Source organism: Aegilops tauschii, chromosome 6, assembly GCF_002575655.3.
Source record: "Aegilops tauschii subsp. strangulata cultivar AL8/78 chromosome 6, Aet v6.0, whole genome shotgun sequence".
Lineage (NCBI taxonomy): Eukaryota > Viridiplantae > Streptophyta > Magnoliopsida > Poales > Poaceae > Aegilops > Aegilops tauschii.
The window spans coordinates 146,402,400-146,421,435 of record NC_053040.3 but is presented as its reverse complement, the minus strand read 5'-3'; the positions used below and the strand labels follow the sequence as shown (position 1 = coordinate 146,421,435).

General features: G+C 44.4%; 1 long non-coding RNA gene across 1 annotated transcript; it reads right to left on the bottom strand.

Annotated features, from left to right (window-relative positions):
* Positions 1-1,743: 1,743 nt before the first annotated feature.
* LOC120966301 (uncharacterized) lies at positions 1,744-5,473 on the bottom strand. The gene is made up of 3 exons (XR_012187431.1): positions 4,469-5,473; positions 3,600-3,690; positions 1,744-2,402 (listed from the first exon to the last, which is right to left on the bottom strand). It is a non-coding gene; the product is annotated as an uncharacterized lncRNA (long non-coding RNA).
* Between the last annotated feature and the right edge of the window lie 13,563 nt (positions 5,474-19,036).

Sequence of the window (19,036 nt, the reverse complement as noted above, 5' to 3'; positions counted from 1 at the left end):
GATCAACATTGCAAGTGATAGTCTTTTCTTCAACTTTAATAGGTTCAACTACTTTTACTTCAATGGGAGGATGATATTTAAACCACTTCTCCTTAGGGAGATCAACATAAGTAGCAAAGGATTCATAGAAAGAAGCTACTATCTCAGAGTCAAGTCCATATTTAGTGCTAAATTCACGGAAAACATCGGTATCCATAAAAGATTTAACACAATCAAACTTAGGTGCTATACCTTGACTCCTTACCTTCGTCGAGTTCCCAATCTTCAGAGTTGTGTTTAATTCTTTCTAATAAATCCCGTCTGAATTCAATAGTCTTCATCATAAAAGAACCAGTACAAGAAGTATCGAGCATGGAGCGATTATTGAGAGAAAGCCGAGCATAAATTTTTTGAATAATAATTTCTCTTGAGAGCTCATGATTGGGGCATGAATATAACATTGACTTAAGCCTCCCCCAAGCTTGAGCGATGCTTTCTCCTTCGCGAGGCCAAAAATTATATATATAATTACGATCACGATGAACCAGATGCATAGGATAAAACTTCTGATGAAATTCCAATTTCAATCGGTTGTAGTTCCATGATCCAATATCATCGCATAGCCTAAACCATGTCAATGCCTTTCCCTTCAAAGATAAAGGGAAGACCTTCTTCTTGATAACATCCTCGGGCATACCTGCAAGCTTAAATAATCCACAAACTTCATCCATGTAGATTAGGTGCAAATCGGGATGTAATGTTCCATCTCCTGTAAAAGGATTAGCTAGCAGTTTCTCTATCATACCCGAAGGAATTTCAAAGTAAACATTTTCAGTAGGTTCAGTAGGTTGAGGAGAAACTCTTTGCTCTACTGGTCGGGGTGAAGATAGCCCGAACAAGCCCCTCAAAGGATTACATTCCATAGTAACAAGTGACAATAAATTTCAGCACATTATATAAATTTTTCCTTACCAAATTCCACTTACCAAAGGCACTTCACTCCCCGGCAACGACGCCAGAAAAGAGTCTTGATGACCCACAAGTATAGGGGATCGATCGTAGTCCTTTCGATAAGTAAGAGTGTCGAACCCAACGAGGAGCAGAAGGAAATGACAAGCGGTTTTCAGTAAGGTATTCTCTGCAAAACTAAAATTACTGGTAACAGATAGTTTTGTGATAAGATAATTTGCAATGGGTAACAAGTAACAAAAGTAAACAAAGTGCAGCAAGGTGGCCCAATCCTTTTTGTAGCAAAGGACAAGTCTGGACAAACTCTTATATAAAGGAAAACGCTCCCGAGGACACATGGGAATTATCGTCAAGCTAGTTTTCATCATGCTCATATGATTCGCGTTCGTTGCTTTGATAATTTGATATGTGGGTGGACCGGTGCTTGGGTACTACCCTTCCTTGGACAAGCATCCCACTTATGATTAACCCCTCTTGCAAGCATCCGCAACTACAAAAGAAGTATTAAGGTAAACCTAACCATAGCATGAAACATATGGATCCAAATCAGCCCCTTACGAAGCAACGCATAAACCAGGGTTTAAGATTCTGTCACTCTAGCAACCCATCATCTACTTATTACTTCCCAATGCCTTCCTCTAGGCCCAAATAATGGTGAAGTGTCATGTAGTCGACGTTCACATAAGACCACTAGAGGAAAAACAACATACATCTCATCAAAATATCGAACGAATACCAAATTCACATGACTACTTATAGCAAGACTTCTCCCATGTCCTTAGGAACAAACGTAACTACTCACAAATCATATTCATGTTCATAATCAGAGGGGTGTTAATATGCATAAAAGATCTGAACATATGATCCTCCACCAAATAAACCAACTAGCATCAACTAGAAGGAGTAATCAACACTACTAGCAACCCACTGGTACCAATCTGAGGTTTTGAGACAAAGATTGAATACAAGAGATGAACTAGGGTTTGAGATGAGATGGTGCTGGTGAAGATGTTGATGGAGATTGACCCCCTCCCGATGAGAGGATCGATGGTGATGACGATGGTGATGATTTCCCCCTCCTGGAGGGATGTTTCCTCGGCAGAACAGCTCGACCGGAGCCCTAGATTGGTTTCTCCAGGTTCCGCCTCGAGATGGCGGCGCTTCGTCCTGAAAGCTTCCTTCTGATTTTTTCCAGGGCGAAAGACTTCATATAGCAAAAGATGGGCACCGGAGGCCTGCCAGCGGGCCCATGAGGCAGGGGGCGCGCCCTCCACCCTCATGGATGGTGGGTGGCCCCCCTCTGGTGCTTTCTTCGCCTAATATTTTTTATATATTCCAAAACTAACTTCCGTGGAGTTTCAACACTTTTGGAGTTGTGCAGAATAGGTCTCTAATATTTGCTCCTTTTCCAGCCCAGAATTCCAACTGTCGGCATTCTCCCTCTTCGTGTAAACCTTGTAAAATAAGAGAGAATAGGCATAAGTATTGTGACATAATGTGTAATAACAGCCCATAATGCAATAAATATCGATATAAAAGCATGATGCAAAATGGACCTATCAAAGAGTAAGATGAGAAACTACGCAACAGGCGTAGAGCTAGAAGTGATCAAGACGTGATCCTGAACTACTTACGATCATTCATAACCCAACCGTGTTCACTTCCCGAACCTCGTCGAAAAGAGACCATCACGGTTACACACGCAGTTCGCGCATTTTAATTAAGTCAAGTGTCAAGTTCTCTACAACCGGATATTAACAAATTCCCATCTGCCACATAACCGCGGACACGACTCTCGAAAGATTAAACCCTGTAGGGGTGTCCCAACTTAGCCCATCACAAGCTCTCACGATCAACGAAGGATATTCCTTCTCCCGGAACAACCCGATCAGACTCGGAATCCCGGTTACAAGACATTTAGACAATGGTAAAACAAAACTAGCAAGACCGCCCGAATGTGCCGACAAATCCCGATAGGAGCCGCGCGTATCTCGTTCTCAGGGCACACTAGATAGGTCAGCCTACGAGTAAAACCAGACCTCGAGTTCCCCCGTGGTGGCCCCGCAGTCTGCCCGGGTTGGACCAACACTCAGAGGAGCACTGGCCCAGGGGGGGGGTTGATTAAGTATCCTCGGGTTAATTACTCCCTATGCAAATTTTAGTTGTTATTAGGCAAATGGGAAAACCAATGTTGGGCCTTGCTGGAAGATTTTTATTCAAAGCGAACTGTCAAGGGGGTCCCATAACCCCAACCGCGTAAGGAACGCAAAATCAAGGAACATAACACCGGTATGACGGAAACTAAGGCGGCAATAGTAGAACAAAACACCGAGCAAAAGGCCAAGCCTTCCACCCTTTGCCAAGTATATAGGTGCATTAATTAAACATAAGATAATATTGTGATATCCTAACATATCCATGTTCCAACATGGAACGACCTGCACTACACCTGCAACTAGCAACGCTATAAGAGGGGCTGAGCAAAAGCGGTAACATAGCCAAACAATGGTTTGCTAGGAAGGTGGGTTAGAGACTTGACATGGCAATATGGGAGGCTTGATAAACAAGGTGGTAGGTAGCGCGACATAGCGATAGAACGAACAACTAGCAAGCAAAGATAGAAGTGATATCGGGGGTAATGATCATCTTGCCTGAGATCCCGCAAGGAAGAAGAACGAGTCCAAGAAGTAGACGAACCAACGTAGTTGAACGAATCCTCACAACTCTAGAACGAAACCGAGGCTAACGAGAGAAGTAAACCGGAAAGAAGCAAACAACATGGTAAACCCACAAGCATAAACATGGCATGATGCACAAACAAGTATGATGCATGTCCGGTTTAAAAGCATGGCAAAGCATGGCAAAGTGCAACAAACAATACTACAAGTTAAGTGGATGTTGCATATTGACGAAACACCACATTAGATTATTTAGTTTGATCTCGTCTAAGCACCCAACAAGTTTAAATGTTCTTAACATGGCAAGAGGTGAAGCATAAGTAAACTACTATCTAGGAAAGTTTAAATGAGGCCGAAACAACAAACAACAATTCCGGAAAATCCCCATGTGCATATTTTGAATTTACTACTGTTCTGCCCTAAACCATATTTTAATGTTGTTAAACAGTAAAACAAAGTGCACCAAGTTAATCTATGCATTATTCCACCCCATTTACATATAAATTTATTAAATTCAAAGCTACGGTTAATTAGTTATGAAATAAATCATTTTAACATGGAGTTTATGCAAAATTAAACAAGCAACAATTTTAAACATTTTAAACATGGATGAGAGTTGGAAAATCTGAAACTAGATGAAATTCTAAGCATTTTACATATATAATTCATTTTAATCCAATGCACGGTTTATTAGTTATTATATGCATGAACATGGAGGGGTAATCTGTAAATATGCAGTTTTCTGGATAATTAGCAAATTCACGGACAGGAAAAAACATGCACTGGGCTGAAACTGGTGCACTGCTGGGCTGAACAGAGAGGAGGGGCTGTGGGGAGCTCACCCATGGGCCGGCTCGGAGGGGAGGCTGGACGCAGGCTGGGCCTTGGCGCAGCGCGGATGCAAGACGCGGCCCAGGCGCGGGCACGAGGAGCCGGATCGGGTCAACGCAGCGAGCAGAGGCGCAGGACGAGCCGCTGGTTGACGCGGTCAACGCGAGCGGGAGGCTGGGCGAGCTCGGTCCTCCTGGATCGGCGCGACGAGGAGGAAGACGGGGAGCGGCGCGAGGAGGGACTTGGCGCGGGATGCGGCCCACGCGCGCGGTCAACGGCGCTGCTGGCTCGGGCGGGTGCTCGTCATCTTCGACAGAGCAGAGCAGCGGTAGCAGCAGGAGGGGTCGCGGGGCATGGCACTGGCAGGACTTGACGAAGGACGGCGGCTGTGCAGGGGAAGTCGACGCGGGGCTGGGCATGGCCCGAAGCAGAGGAGGCAGCGGCGTTCGATGACACGGGCAGCAGCGCATGGATCTTCGAGGCCATGGTGGTCTCCCTGGAGTATAAACAACAAAGAGCTTAGAGGAAGAGAGAGGTGATGCGACGGGAGAATGAAAGGAAGAAGGAAAAGCAGCAGGGACGGCGCTCATCTGCTGGGTGCACCGGTGACGTGGATGTCCGGACGGAGGCGGGGACGCGGGGCTCCGGGCGAGCACCTGCTCGAGAGAGGATCGAGGAGGCTTGCGAGGTTGGGGATGAGGTCGAGCGCGGGAGGCCGGCGCTAGGTTCGGGCATGAGCTTGTAGGTGAGCTCAAGGGGTCGAGGTGGTGCGCGGGAGGAGCGGGAGAGGAGGGGCTCATCTCCCTGGTCGACGAGGAGAGCGAGGAGGGTTGGATCGATGGGCTTGGGTGGCGGCTGACATCGAGGGGATGGATTTGGTTGGCTGCTTGGTGATTCCGAGAGAGGTGGAGGCTGGTCGGCTGGCTACGATATGGATTTGGGAAGATCCCGAGGTGGAAGAGGAGTGGGTAGTTGGCTGGCGGCGGCGATGGGAGGGATGGGACATTGCTCCTAAAATTTAGGGTTAGGGGTCTATTTATAGCAAGTTGGCTAGGTTTGGGGCTGATCGGTCCCTCCAATCGTAATCGGACGGCCCGAAATAAATAGGCTAGGGAGTCCAATAAATAAAACGAAGATATCTTAGGGATGTTTGAAGATGATCCGGAACCATCGGTAACGACAGCCCGGATCGTGTTCGGGGAAGTTTTCGGACGCGCACGCGAGGGGGTCTGAGAGAGGTCGACAAAGATAAAGGGGTCTCACCAAAGGTCAACGAAGACAACGGGTTTTGATGGGTTTAGAGAGGAGAGAGAAGAGAGCGGTCCGGTTGACCTGAGAGGAGGTCAACAGAGACAAGAAGCGGCAACTACGAGCAGATGCAAGTTTTATGAAAACATGCGGATGCAATGCTCATGATGACATGGTGAAATACAACAAATAAATAAATGAAACACACGGCGACAACAAAATAGCTGGAAGACTTCTAGAGCGTCGTTCTTGGGGCGTCACACCTAGGCCCCTCTGGTGTCTATATAAACCGGAGGGTTTAGTCCGTAGAGGTGGTCATAATCACAACCATACGGGCTAGACATCTAGGGCTTAGCCATTACGATCTCGAGGTAGATCAACTCTTGTAACCCCTATACTCATCAAAGTCAATCAAGCAGGAAGTAGTGTATTACCTCCATCGAGAGGGCCCGAACCTGGGTAAACATCGGGTCCTTGTCTCCTGTTACCTTCGATCCTTAAGACCCACAGTTCGGGACCCCCTACCCAAGATCTGCCGGTTTTGACACTGACATTGGTGCTTTCATTGAGAGTTCCACTATGCCTTCGTCGAAAGGCTCGATGGCTCCATCGATCATCTACAATAATGCTGTCGTGAAGGAGATTTTTCTCCCCGTCCAAATTTTTGTATTCGGCGGCTTCGCACTGCGGGCCAACTCAGTTGGCCACCTAGAGCAGATCGACAGCTACGCCCCCGGTCATCAGATCAGTTTTGGAAATCTAAACTATGTTGCTGATATCCGAGGAGACTTGATCTTCCAAGGGTTCGCGGCCCCAACCACCGCTCTGGCCTTAGATCCGGAGCACGTCACCAAGTCCGAAGACGGGAGTTTAGAGCCCGCCGGACTCTCTGCAGCTATAGAGCTCGATACTGGAGAACCGGAGGGGATAGCATCACCGACAGACCCGGAGTTACGTCAGGCTCCCTCCATCATCATAAAGCCGGACTCTTCTACGGACACTAGCTCCGAACCCTCGAAGTCCGTGTCATCTGAGCTCGACCAGGGAACTTCTGTCCCGCCAACTCCACGGACTCTCGTTTCCCCGTCCAAACCTCGCTTTTAAACGAGGCTTTGGACTTAATGCGACCCCTCGCCATCAAAGAGGAATCTCTTCTGAATTGCGCCCAGCCCGGACTAGGGGCTGAAAGAAGGAAATTTTACTTCCCACCCACCACCCACTTCATAGCCATTGTCGAGGATTTAACCGACATGCTCGATTACGCCTCTAAAGACATCGAAGGTATGGACGACGATGCCGGAGAGGAGCAGGCCCAAAACCCACCGATCACCGGACGCTGGACGACCACTTCCTCATATGACGTGTATATGGTAGACACACCTAAAGAAGGCGACGATGATGATGAGAAGGATCCAGTCGAGGACGAACCTCCTGAGATTCCACCAAAGCATCGGTGTCAACGACGCCGCTCTAAATTGCGTCGTGGAGAAGATAGTAATACCGGCACCGGAGACAATAATACTCCGGAGAACGCCGAAGACCAAGAAACCCCCATCAAACCAACATCCGAACAGGATGATTGGGAGGACGGGCAAATTGACCCTGACGAGCCAGCAGGGAACGAGGACTCGAAGTATAGCAACTATCTACCACTCTCCGAGGACGACGTGAGCCTCGGCGATGAAGATTTCATCATGCCAGAGGAACCCCTTGAACAAGAGCACTTTAAGCGCCGGCTAATAGCCACTGCAGGAAGCTTTAAAAAGAAGCAGCAGCAGCTTCAAGCTGATCAAGATCTGCTTAATGACAGATGGACTAATGTCCTGGCAGCCGAGGAATACGGCCTCGAACGCCCTGATAACCCACAAGTATAGGGGATCGCAACAGTTTTCGTGGGTAGAGTATTCAACCCAAATTTATTGATTCGACACAAGGGGAGCCAAAGAATATTCTCAAGTATTAGCAGTTGAGTTGTCAATTCAACCACACCTGGATAACTTAATATCTACAGCAAGGTATTTATTAGCAAAGTAGTATGGGTAACGGTGGCAAAAGTAACAGTAGCGGTTTTGTAGTGATTGTTACAGTGGCAACGGTTAAGTAACTAAGCAAAGAACAATATGTGAAAAACTCGTAGGCTATGATCGGTGATGGAGAATTATGCCGGATGCGATTCCTCATGCAATAATTATAACATAGGGTGACACAGAACTAGCTCCATTTCATCAATGTAATGTAGGCATGTATTACGAATATAATCATATGTGCTTATGGAAAAGAACTTGCATGACATCTTTTGTCCTACCCTCCCGTGGCAGCGGGGTCCTATTGGAAACTAAGGGATATTAAGGCCTCCTTTTAATAGAGTACCGGACCAAAGCATTAACACATAGTGAATACATGAACTCCTCAAACTACGGTCATCACCGGGAGTGGTCCCGATTATTGTCACTTCGGGGTTGCCGGATCATAACACATAGTAGGTGACTATAGACTTGCAAGATAGGATCAAGAACTCACATATATTCATGAAAACATAATAGGTTCAGATCTAAAATCATGGCACTCGGGCCCTAGTGACAAGCATTAAGCATAGCAAAGTCATAGCAACATCAATCTAAGAACATAGTGGATACTAGGGATCAAACCCTAACAAAACTAACTCGATTACATGATAAATCTCATCCAACCCATCACCGTCCAGCAAGCCTACGATGGAATTACTCATGCACGGTGGTGAGCATCATGAAATTGGTGATGGAGGATGGTTGATGATGACGATGGCGACAGATTCCCCTCTCTGAAGCCCCGAACGGACTCCAGATCAGCCCTCCCAAGAGAGTTTAGGGCTTGGCGGCGGCTCCGTATCATAAAACGCGATGAATCTTTCTCTCTGATTCCCCCTCGAACGTGAATATATAGAGTTGGAGTTGAGGTCGGTGGAGCACCAGGGGGCCCACGAGGCAGGGGGTAGGCGCGCCCCCACCCTCGTGGACAGGGTGTGGGCCCCCTGCCCTTGATTCTTTCACGAGTTTTTTTTATTAATTCCAAAAATAATCTCTGTTGATTTTCAGGTCATTCCGAGAACTTTTATTTCTGCACAAAAATAACACCATGGCAATTCTGCTGAAAACAACGTCAGTCCGGGTTAGTTCCATTCAAATCATGCAAGTTAGAGTCCAAAACAACGGCAAAAGTGTTTGGAAAAGTAGATACGACGGAGACGTATCAACTCCCCCAAGCTTAAACCTTTGCTTGTCCTCAAGCAATTCAGTTGATAAACTGAAAGTGATAAAGAAAAACTTTTACAAACTCTGTTTGCTCTTGTTGTTGTAAATATGTAAAGCCAGCATTCAAGTTTTCAGCAAAGATTATGAACTAACCATATTCACAATAACATTTAGGTCTCATGTTTACTCATGTCAATGGCATAATCAACCAGCGAGCAATAATAATAAATCTCGGATGACAACACTTTCTCAAAACAATCATGATATGATATAACAAGATGGTATCTCGCTAGCCCTTTATGAGACCGCAAAACATAAATGCAGAGCACCTTTAAAGATCAAGGACTGACTAAACATTGTAATTCATGGTAAAAGAGATCCAGTCATAGTCATACCCAATATAAATTAATAGTAATGCATGCAAATGACAGCGGTGCTCTCCAGCTGGTGCTTTTTAATAAGAGGGTGATGACTTAACATAAAAGTAAATAGATAGGCCCTTCGCAGAGGGAAGCAGGGATTAGTAGAGGTGCCAGAGCTCGATTTTTGAAATAGAGATGAATAATATTTTGAGCGGCATACTTTCATTGTCAACATAACAACCGAGAGATCTCGATATCTTCCATGCTACTCACATTATAGGCGGTTCCCAAACAGAATGGTAAAGTTCATACTCCCCCTCCACCAACAAGCATCAATCCATGGCTTGCTCGAAAAAACGAGTGCCTCCAACTAACAAGAGTCCCGGGGGAGTTTTGTTTGCAATTATTTTGATTTGATTTGCATAAAGCATGGGACTGGGCATCCCGGTGACCAGCCATTTTCTCATGAGTGAGGAGAGGAGTCCACTCCTCTTGAGAATAACCCGCCTAGCATGGAAGATACAGACAATCCTAGTTGATACATGAGCTATTCGAGCATGCAAAACAGAATTTCATTTGAAGGTTTAGAGTTTGGCACATACAAATTTACTTGGAACGGCAGGTAGATACCGCATATAGGAAGGTATAGTGGACTCATATGGAATAACTTTGGGGTTTAAGGGATTGGATGCACAGGCAGTATTCCCACTTAGTACAAGTGAAGGCTAGAAAAAGACTGGGAAGCGACCAACTAGAGAGCGACAACAGTCATGAACATGCATTAAAATTAATAAACATTGAGTGCAAGCATGAGTAGGATATAATCCACCATGAACATAAATATCGTGAAGGCTATGTTGATTTTGTTTCAACTACATGTGTGAACATGTGCCAAGTCAAGTCACTTGAATCATTCAAAGGAGGATACCACCCTATCATACCACATCACAACCATTTTAATAGCATGTTGGCACGCAAGGTAAACCATTATAAACTCCTAGCTAATTAAGCATGTCATAAGCAACTATAATCTCTAATTGTCATTGCAAACATGTTTATTCATAATATGCTGAATCAGGAACGATGAACTAATCATATTTACAAAAACAAGAGAGGTCGGGTTCATACCAGCTTTCCTTATCTCAATCAGTCCATCATATATCGTCATTATTGCCTTTCACTTGCACGACTGAATGATGTGAATAATAATAATAGTGCACGTGCATTGAACTAAGCTGGAATCTGCAGGCATTCAGTAAACAGGAGAAGACAAGGCAATATGGGCTCTTGGTTAAATCAACAATAATGCATATAAGAGCCACTTCAACATTTTCATTATGGTCTTCTCCTCTCGACCCCCAAGGAAAAGAAAAGAAATAAAACTATTTACACGGGAAAGCTCCCAACAAGTAAAAAGATGAACGAGAAATCTTTTTGGGTTTTCTTTTAATTATTACTACTACAAGCAAGGAAAGTAAACTAGCTAAGAGCTACAACTATTTTTTTTCTTAAGGTTTAACAAACACACAAGAAGAAAGCGAGAAAAAGAAAATAAACTAGCATGGATAGTACAATGAAAAAGTATGAGCACCGACAACTAGCATGAGTGTGTGAATATGAATGTAATGTCGGTGAGAAATACGTACTCCCCCAAGCTTAGGCTTTTGGCCTAAGTTGGTTTATGCCCATGGATCAAAGTTGTAGTTGGGGTCGTACTGAGAAGGAGCCTTGGGTTGCCACTGGTTGGCAATCTCCTCTGAATACTACTGGTAAACAGACTGTCGTGAAGGATCAAATTGTGGTTTCGGTTCTGGCTCTGTAGCTGGTGTGGGGTTTTGGTAAGCGTGAATGGCCTCCAGCGGAACAAGGTACTTTCCTGCAGATAAGTCAAACAAGGAAGGAGCAGGCAAAGTAATAGTCTCAGGGTGATTTTTATCAAATATCAGACTATAGTTAACCTCCTTTGTCTTGTTCTTAACAATGAAATCATGTGCAACCATACTCTTGTAGTCTAGAAAAATAGGAGGCAACAACTTTTCTTCTTTCTCATAATGCCTAATAGGTATGTTAAAGTATGCAGCGAGGCGCGAGGCGAAGATGCCTCCCAAGATGGGGCCCTTAGTACGGTTAAGATTTAACCGCTTTGCAACAATAGCGCCCATACTAAATGTGTCATCACGAAACAGGGCATGGCACAAAAGAACAATATCAGGGGCACTTAGGTTGCCACAGTTTCCGCGACCAATCAAGCATCTACTAGCAAATATTGCAAATTAACGTAGGACAGGAAAATGTATGCTAGTAATTCTTGCATCAAAAACCTTCCTAGTTACCCCTACAGCAATTGCATCAATAAACCCCACCACATCATTACGATGTGGTTCCTCTACGCTGCCCGAAAAGGGCAACTTGCAAACCTCACAAAATTCATAGAGGGGCATCTCCTTATACTCATCATATAAATAGAAATCCACCGAAGGTGGTGACCTCCTAGCATGGAAATGAAAATTTTGCACAAAAATATTAGTGAGTAGGAGATACTGTTCGCGTTGGTCATGGAGGAAGTCGGTGAGGCCTGCATTCTCAGCCAACTCATAAAAATCATCATAAATCCTGGATGCTCTCAAGAAATCATCACAAGGCCATTCACATGGCCGAACCTCCGTGGTGCAAGGGAGATTATATTTAGGCCTCTTGTCTTCTTCATCTTGCTTATCCTTCGAGCTTCGGCTCCAAGAGCCCCTCAAAAATCTCTTCCTCATTTTCTGAAAATTTCTGAATTTTTTAGTAATTTCAAATAAAAGTGAAGCAAACTCAACAAAATTGTTAGCAACTACTCCTACAAGTGCCTAGAGACTACATCATGCATTAGAATTACTTGGGACCATATAAATTTGGCATGCAAGCTCAAGAACAGGGTCACCTAAGCAGCAAAAGTTTTCAATGAATAAATCACTAGAATAAAAACTAATTGGACCATTGGAGGAGTCACATACCGAAGAACAATCCCCCAAAGCAGTTTTGTGAGTAGAGCTTTGAGCTAGGAGATCGAAAATTGCAGTAAAATGAGCTAGAACTCGTGCTTGAGCTGGTTGGTGATTTTTTTGGGAGGAAGAAGGAGTGTGTGGTTGCTGGAATAAGTGGAGGGGAGCCACCATGGGCCCACGAGGCAGGGAGGCGCGCCCAGGGGGGGCGCCCTGGACCCTCGTGGCCAGGTGCCAGCTCCCCCTGATATGTTCTCAGTGCTAGATATGCTCAAATATTCCAGAAAAAAAATCATATTTCATTTTCGGGGCATTTGGAGAACTTCTATTTTTGGGGTATTTTTTTATTGCACGGATAATTCAGAAAATAGACAGAAAATACTATTTTTGCTTTATTAAATCTAAATAACAGAAAGTAAAAGGAGGGTACAGAAGGTTGTGCTTTCTAACTTCATCCATCTCATGCTCATAAAAAAGAATGCACTAACAAGGTTGATCAAGTCTTGTTAACAAACTCATTCCGAATAACATGGAACCGGAGAAATTTCGAATAACACTATGTCACCTCAACGGGGATATGCACATCCCCAATAATAAGAATATCATATTTCTTCTTGACAGTAGGAAGAGGAAATTCAAAACCTCCAAAAATAATCGATGGAATTTTTCCAATAGAGTTTATACTATGAACTTGAGGTTGTTTCCTCGGAAAGTGTACCGTATGCTCATTACCATTAACATGAAAAGTGACATTGCCTTTGTTGCAATCAATAACAGCCCCTGCGATATTCAAAAAGGGTCTTCCAAGAATAATAGACATACTATCGTCCTCGGGAATATCAAGAATAACAAAGTCCGTTAAAATAGTAACGTTTGCAACTACAACAGGCACATCCTCACAAATACCGACAGGTATAGCAGTTGATTTATCAGCCATTTGCAAAGATATTTCAGTAGGTGTCAACTTATTCAAATCAAGTCTACGATATAAAGAGAGAGGCATAACACTAATACCGGCTCCAAGATCACATAAAGCAGTTCTAACATAGTTTCTTTTAATGGAGCATGGTATAGTTGGTACTCCTGTATCTCCAAGTTTCTTTGGTATTCCATCCTTAAAAGTATAATTAGCGAGCATGGTGGAAATTTCAGCTTCCGATATCTTTCTCTTATTAGTAACAATATCTTTCATATACTTAGCGTAAGGATTCATTTTAAGCATATCAGTCGAATGCATACGCAAGAAGATAGGTCTAATCATTTCAGCAAAGAGCTCAAAATCCTCATCATCCTTTTTCTTGGATGGTTTAGGAGGAAAAGTCATAGGTTTCTGAACCCATGGTTCTCTTTCTTTACCGTGCTTCCTAGCAACGAAGTCTCTCTTATCATAACGTTGATTATTTGATTGTGGGTTATCAAGATCAACAACATGTTCAATCTCTACATCATTGTCATTAGTAGGTTGAGCATCAGTACGAACATCATTATTAACATTATCACTAGGTTCATGTTCATTTCCAGATTGTGTTTCAGCATCAGAGATAGAAATATCATTGGGATTCTCAGGTGTGTCAACAACAGGTTCACTAGAAGCATGCAAAGTCCTATCATTTTTCTTTTTCTTCCTTTTAGAAGGACTAGGTGCATCAACATTGTTTCTTTGAGAATCTGCTCAATTCTCTTAGGGTGGCCCTCAGGATACAAAGGTTCCTGAGTCACTTTACCTCCTCTAGTTGCAACTCTAACAGCAAAGTCATTATTCTTACTATTCAATTCATTGAGCAAATCATTCTGAGCTTTAAGTACTTGTTCTACTTGAGTGGTAACCATAGAAGCATGTTTACTAATGATTTAAGTTCACCTTTAACTCTAGACATATAATCACCCAAGTGTTCAATCATATAAGCATTGCGTTTTAATTCTCTACCAAAATAAGCATTGAAATTTTCTTGCTTAACCATAAAGTTATCGAACTCATCCAAACATTGGCTAGCAAACTTAGTAGGAGGGATTTCAGCTTCATCATATATATAGAGAGTATTTACCTTTACTACCTGTGTCGGGTTATCAAGACCATGTATTTCTTCAATAGGTGATGAATTAAGACCATGTATTTCTATAATAGGAGGTAAATTCTTAACATCTTCAGCTTTAATACCCTTCTCTTTCATGGATTTGTTTGCCTCTTGCATATCTTCAGGACTGAGAAATAGAATACCCCTTTTATTTGGAGTTGTCTTAGGAGTTGGTTCAGAAAGTGTCCAATTATTTTCATTAGTCAACATATTATTCAATAGAATTTCAGCTTGATCAGCAGTTCTTTCCCTGAAAACACAACCAGCGCAACTATCCAGGTGGTCTCTGGAAGCATCGGTTAGTCCATTATAAAAGATATCAAGTATTTCATTTTTCTTGAGAGGATGATCAGGCAAAGCATTAAGTAATTGGAGAAGCCTCCCCCAAGCTTGTGGGAGACTCTCTTCTTCAATTTGCACAAAATTATATATTTCCCTTAAGGCAGCTTGTTTCTTATGAGCAGGGAAATATTTAGCAGAGAAGTAATAAATCATATCCTGGGGACTACGCACGCAACCAGGATCAAGAGAATTAAACCATATCTTAGCATCACCCTTTAATGATAACGGAAATATTTTAAGGATATAATAGTAGCGAGTTTTCTCATCATTAGTGAACAGGGTAGCTATATCATTTAATTTAGTAAGATGTGCCACAACAGTTTCAGATTCATAGCCATAGAAAGGATCAGATTCAACCAAAGTAATTATCTCAGTATCAACAGAGAAATCATAATCCTTATCAGTAACAAAGATGGTGAAGTAGCATAAGCAGGATCATATTTCATTCTAGCATTCAGAGATTTTTCTTTCAGCTTAGCTAATAATTTCTTAAGATCACTTCTATCATTGCAAGCAAGAAAGTCTCTAGCAGTTTCTTCATCCATAACATAACCCTCAGGCACAACAGGCAATTCATATCTAGGGGGAGAATCTTCATCATCACTTTCATCAATATTACCAGTTTCAATAATTTCATTCTCTCTAGTCCTAGCCAGTTGTTCATCAAGAAATTCACCAAGTGGCACAGTAGTATCAAGCATAGAAGTAGTTTCATCATAAGTATCATGCATAGCAGAAGTGGCATCATCAATAACATGCGACATATCAGAATTAATAGCAGAAGCAGGTTTAGGTGTCGCAAGCTTACTCAAAACAGAAGGTGAATCAAGTGCAGAGCTAGATGGCAGTTCCTTACCTCCCCTCGTAGTTGAGGGATAATTTTTTGGTTTTCTCGTCTTTCAAGTTCTTCATAGTGACCAGCAGATATAAATCCCAAGTAACTCAAAGAATAGAGCTATGCTCCCCGGCAACGGCGCCAGAAAATAGTCTTGATAACCCACAAGTATAGGGGATCGCAACAGTTTTCGAGGGTAGAGTATTCAACCCAAATTTATTGATTCGACACAAGGGGAGCCAAAGAATATTCTCAAGTATTAGCAGTTGAGTTGTCAATTCAACCACACCTGGATAACTTAATATCTGCAGCAAGGTATTTAGTAGCAAAGTAGTATGGAAGTAACGGCAACGGTGGCAAAAGTAACTGTAGCAGTTTTGTAGTGATTGTAACAGTGGCAACGGTAAAGTGACTAAGCAAAGAACAATATGTGAAAAGCTCGTAGGAATTGGATCGGTGATGGAGAATTATGCCGGATGCGATTCCTCATGCAATAGTTATAACATAGGGTGACACAGAACTAGCTCCAATTCATCAATGTAATGTAGGCATGTATTCCGAATATAATCATACGTGCTTATGGAAAAGAACTTGCATGCCATCTTTTGTCCTACCCTCTCGTGGCAGCGGGGTCCTATTGGAAACTAAGGGATATTAAGGCCTCCTTTTAAGAGAGTACCGGACCAAAGCATTAACACATCGTGAATACATGAACTCCTCAAACTACGGTCATCACCGGGAGTGGTCCCGATTATTGTCACTTCGGGGTTGCCGGATCATAACACATAGTAGGTGACTATAGACTTGCAAGATAGGAACAAGAACTCATATATATTCATGAAAACATAATAGGCTCAGATCTGAAATCATGGCACTCGGGCCCTAGTGACAAGCATTAAGCATAGAAAAGTCATAGCAACATCAATCTAAGAACATAGTGGATACTAGGGATCAAACCCTAACAAAACTAACTCGATTACATGATAAATCTCATCCAACCCATCATTGTCCAGCAAGCCTACGATGGAATTACTCACGCACGGCGGTGAGCATCATGAAACTGGTGATGGAGGATGGTTAATGATGACGATGGCGACGGATTCCCCTCTCCGGAGCCCCGAACGGACTCCAGATCAGTCCTCCCGAGAGAGTTTAGGGCTTGGCGGCGGCTCCGTATCGTAAAACGCGATGAATCTTTCTCTCTGATTTTTTTCTCCTCGAACGTGAATATATAGAGTTGGAGTTGAGGTCGGTGGAGCACCAGGGGGCCCACGAGGCAGGGGGCGCCCCCCCTCCCTCGTGGACAGGGTGTGGGCCCCCTGGCCTTGATTCTTTTGCCAGTATTTTTTATTAATTCCAAAAATAATCTCCGTTGATTTTCAGGTCATTCCAAGAACTTTTATTTCTGCACAAAAATAACACCATGGCAATTCTGCTGAAAAAAGCGTCAGTCCGGGTTAGTTCCATTCAAATCATGCAAGTTAGAGTCCAAAACAAGGGCAAAAGTGTTTGGAAAAGTAGATACGACGAAGACATATCACGCCCAACTAAGAGTTACCCGAAGCGCAAGCTGCTACCCCAATTCGACGATGAGGCGCTGGAGCCCATACCACCAGCGCGTAACGCTGCTGACGGACCTGACCGACCACCACGTGGCCGGGACAAAATGGCAACTCAAGCCGAACACCGGCCCGCACCACCTCGCCATAAAGGCAGAGAAACGGCGGCTCGGGGATACACCTATGACCTACGACAGGACCTGGAAAATAGAGCTGGTCGGACCAGATCAATCTATGGATCACGGGGGCGTGCACCGGCGTGAGAAGACGGTGGATATATCAGTGTGTGCAATTATATCTGACATGCATGGAAGACAACTAGTAGTTAGATTTATGTAATGAGTGCCTGTAGGAGACGACATAAATAGTAGGACTGGGGTTAACTAGCAGCAACAGGTCTCAAAAACTAAAGGGAGAACAGAGATGAAAGCTACAGAATATGTAGCGTTTGTACTCGAGATTAACTAGATGGCACACAAAAGTATTAAAGAACAACATAGGTAATACTAGAAGTGGTATAATACTATAATCACCAGCCTGTGGGATAGCATTGGCTGATGGATGATAACTATGGAACAGTGTTACCTAAAGAACAAGTATCTTAGCTGAACTATGGAACAACGTTAACTCCTGAACAAGACCCGTAAGAGATCAACATGAATATACAGTGAAATGTGATAATCTATTTTCCATGCTTAGATGAATAACAAAGCCATAAAATGTTGCACACAAGTAAGACGAGGGTACAACCTATCTGGCCGCCATCCATAGGAGTGAGCATCATGTGCTGACTTGTCGATGGCCCTGCAGCTGTTGTGGCTGTCCATGTCGGGCACGCGCATTCGATGCAGGGAACTGTTGAGTGGGGACTATAGCTCCCTTCTGGTGTATGCTTCCCTTGTTGGAGCAGCTGCGGTGAGTCGGAAGACGGTGTGGCTGAAGATGCAGATAACGCATAATGTTAAGAATGACACATCTCTTTGATCTGAAGTAATACACTAAGAGATCAATAGCAAGGTACGAGAGTGGTCACACGTCTGTTGACTGAGACTAAATTGGGGTCACCCGATTTTATTCTATTTTGGTATTGTCCGATCTACGCCAGATGGCTTGATGGCCGTCTTGTGCCTCCCGGCTGACACTGTTAGGAATCTTCCCCGAAGATCCAGCGACGAACGACAGAGAAGCTTGCCTCCGCCATCCGTGGCCTCGGCCAAAACCCCGCTCCCTGCCCCACCGCACTGCCGTGGTTGCGCCGCCCCGGCGCCAATCCATAAAGACTCCCCGTCATCCAGATCCGGCGGCGGCAGTACCTTGAACCCACGCAACTCTAAGATAGCCATCTAAGCGCTGCTTCCGCGGTGAACTTGCGGCCCCGCACCCTTACGTTAGACACCAGCCAACCGGCAGCCTAGGAGCTCCGCCGCCTCGAGGGGTGCTGCTTCCCATTGGGAATTGATTGGCCCAGAATAAAAATTCAGACAACTGACTCCTAAATAAAGTGATTTGAGATGAGGGTGCGACCTATCTAGCGGCATGGTGAAGTAGGCAGGTCCAGCTGCCGAGTCGGTGAGACCGGTGCGGTTGCGGTGGCCACCGGCGGCAGGGAAACAGCTATGTCGCGATGGTCGACGGCTACGGGGAAGCAGCGCCAGGACTCTAGACGGATCCGAAGTTGGAGCTGCTCCGGCACCGTGAACAACACGCGGGGGTGAATCGGCTTCGGTACGGTTCACGCGGCCGTCGTCGAGGCAGCTCTAGCAGCACGGAGTAAGAGGCACACTGCCCAGTGCATGATGACAAATGGACAGCATCTCCGGCGTTAGGGAGGAGGGCGGCTGTGAAATTGGTGCGGTGGGGGGTGCCATGGAGGAGGGGCTGAGGTTTCACGGCTCGGGAGAAGGGAGCTTCCGGGGAGAAGGTGATTTGGCGCCCACGAGGAAT